Genomic DNA, 3,113 nt, shown 5'->3' on the forward strand with positions numbered 1-3,113 from the left:
CCATTCGCTTTTCTGTTCACGCCGTCGTTCTTGGTAGGCACGCTGTTCTTCTTCAGACCGTACAACACGCGGCCTACCCATTTCACACTTAGAGCAGAACTGAGGAAAGGAGCCTATGTAGAGCATGACGTCGGGAGACAGAAGACACTCAGATTGGTAGACACTAGTTTGAATACACGGGACGGCGTGCACGTGTATGGTGAGAACGTAGACATGGTTGACGCGAGTCAAAGTGTAGTATCTGTTCTTATTAGCTTAATAATATCTGATACGGGTTGTATTTGGACCCAAGATATTAAACTTTCATTCGCAAGTTCGCGGAGTGCTTGAAGATTGTTTCACCTCCGCCGCTGGTCGGCCCGGTATTGCACGATCGTCGGGATTTTGGTTTACGGACATCGTTCCGCTGGAAACTAGCCATATACAGTTTCGCTGTAATAACATTATCTAATGTCGAAGCTTATTGAGCGTGTCGCAAACATATGAAGGGGCATCTCATAGGTCTAGCAACTTGAAAGGCAAAATTTTTCGGCACAATGATGTTTATTTAAGTTGTCTGCTTTGGCGAACGATAACCGGTAGTTCTTCTGGGGCCGCAGACTCACTGCTGTCTAGGTGGGTTCAAAGTTTTCTGTTTTTGTGGATATAGATACGAAGATTATACAACTTGGGTCACTAGGAACGTGCCGCGCAATATACGCCCGAGTAGACCACTTCAGCCACTGCATTTTCCCACTAGTTACATGCCCATTCTTCACCAATGCCGCAGAATGAATTGTCCAAACAGACAAGCAGGCCAAGAGACAACAAATGAAGTCGGCAAATAAAAAAAAACTGTACATTCCATTTGCGTCATTTCCTAGAAACACTTCGGTCATTGCCATTTCATCATGCCAAAAATTTAGATCTAACATTTAAAATTAGATTTATATTTAGATTTACCATGCTGTATGTGCGAGTGAAAGCACGCAAGAGACGTGCGCTTTCAAGGCGAGCGAACGCATGGCGGAGAGCAAACGCCACTTCCATCGCGCGAAAGGCCGTGGGAGGACGGGAGGGAGGGAGGGAGGGGCGGCGACCTTTAGCTGCGGCACCAAATGCGTATCTTGCGACCGGGCGCAAGGGGAACTGGCGACTCAATCACCCCCGAGAAGGAGGACCGCGCGAAGGCAGCGCGGGAGGGAGGGGTTGCGACTTCTGCTATGCGAGCAACTTGTACTTTGCGCGGCGCCGCGCGGTCGCGCGAACCTTATCTTGAAAGCGATCTGCAACACGGCTCCTACCTTTGTATGCGCTGTGTTTTCGCCGCTCAGTTTCCTTTGAAGCGATAGACCATGAACCTTCGCTCGCTGATGCTGGCGCGCTTGCTCACGCCAGCGTTTTGACAGCGGTTGTGTGCGGTTACACAAACAACGCGCACAACTGTTGTCGGCGGCGGCGGGGGCGTTTTGCCCGTGTTTGCACCGCATGCGCGCGGCGTTGGTGACGTGTTTATGAAGAACGTGCCAACCTTTGCCATACACCCTATGGCGGTGCATGTACCGTGGTGACCATAAGGCCATGGTCCCTGTGGTCCCTAAGTAAATGAAAACCACCGGATCAGATATATTTCTCATTCTGTAATAGTTCAAATAAACAATTACGCCATCACATCTTATTAGTCATAATTGGAAATACATAATTCTCACCATAGTACAGCTTCGCTGGTCTTCCATCTCCACCCCAGTGGAAGGGCTGACAGTTATTTTCTTTCCTTTTCCTGCAGGTCATGGTTTTCGTGTGCAGGTTATGAATATATAGGCAGGGGAGGTTGCCCATAGAGTAGTTCAGGTTATTTAATCTCCGAAGAAGGAGCCGAGTTGGCACCAGAACGTCGGGCAACTTGCAACTTACAGATATTAACAAGATCTCATATAAACAGCTCTTCCAGACATTTCATTCTGTGACATATTCAGCTTCTAATTTTTAGGCTTTAAGGAAGTTTTATATACGGCAATACCAATGGTTATGTTTACATTGTTCAGGTCTCGGTGGGATGGGCAGTTGTCCGAATGCTCAACTTCGAAATGGAAAACCTTTGGTGGGTGTGGTTTTCGCTCTTCGTTTCCGTATCGCGGGATGTCTCATAGTAAGAAACGGGAGCAGACAGGGAACAGTCAAGACTCCGTTGTTGAGAGCCTCTAGGGGAAAGTACGGCAGGAGTAGCTGGCGCTGCGCAGTGAAGAGATGTGTCCCTTGGCAAGAAAGTCGGACGCTGCTTGTGCTCGTCGTAAACGCAATGAACCTCCGCTCGGTGCCGTGGGAGTTGGCCCTACGGAGCCGCATGTTGTTGTTCGCAGTTGGGAAACCTCGTCTCTCAGGAACGAGATCCCCCTAAGCGCATCGGGGAGGGGGCACAGATCACCAGGGTCACCCCGAGGAACGAGGAGCGCGCTCGGGGAACCGCTTTGGGGGCAGGAAAGTCGCTAGGCCTAAAACCACGCCCGAATATCGCCGCAAATTGCAGCCGAAGAAATTCGAGCCGCCGTTCAAAGCCCAAGTTTGTGCCCTAGTCATGCTACACATTTCAAGTGCACATGCAAATAGATGCTGCGGCACCAAAATATTGGCGGCTTTGCGACAAAAGCGCATATCGTGGTGTTGTCCATGTTTTTCTTCTTGCTAAATCGAATTCCTTTCTTCTGTCCTTTCACCTGCTTTCATGATCGGACTTTCATCACCGACACAACGGCTCAGACGCGAAGCCGGCGTGGACTCGCGCAGCCAAGCCGAACCCAAAATTTATTCGCCCGTAGGCACCTGTACATGGGTGGCTTGTATCTATACAGGTGCCTGTATACAAGTTGAGGTGGTTACACTGTCTACCACAAATGATGTGCTGGTTCTTTCTTATACGGTGTTACGCAATGAAATAAGAAACGACAGTAAATATCCTCACTGGGACAAATAAACAAATTCAGGAGTAACGTTCTTTTATTAAAGGAATTAGTTTTCTTGAAGCGCTCTGCCATTCGCTTACATTATTTGACAATCATAAGCGATTGTTTCTGCTCTCATTTTCTAACGGCCTTTTCTTACCCCGCCAACTACATTGTGCTCATGTTATAGCTGGT

General features: G+C 48.7%; 1 non-coding gene across 1 annotated transcript; it reads left to right on the forward strand.

Annotated features, from left to right (window-relative positions):
- Positions 1 to 213: 213 nt before the first annotated feature.
- Positions 214 to 398, forward strand: LOC119465382 (U2 spliceosomal RNA). The gene has a single exon (XR_005194838.1). It is a non-coding gene; the product is annotated as a U2 spliceosomal RNA (small nuclear RNA).
- The last annotated feature ends 2,715 nt before the right edge of the window (positions 399 to 3,113 follow it).

Source organism: Dermacentor silvarum, chromosome 9 (genome assembly GCF_013339745.2).
Source record: "Dermacentor silvarum isolate Dsil-2018 chromosome 9, BIME_Dsil_1.4, whole genome shotgun sequence".
Classification (NCBI taxonomy): domain Eukaryota; kingdom Metazoa; phylum Arthropoda; class Arachnida; order Ixodida; family Ixodidae; genus Dermacentor; species Dermacentor silvarum.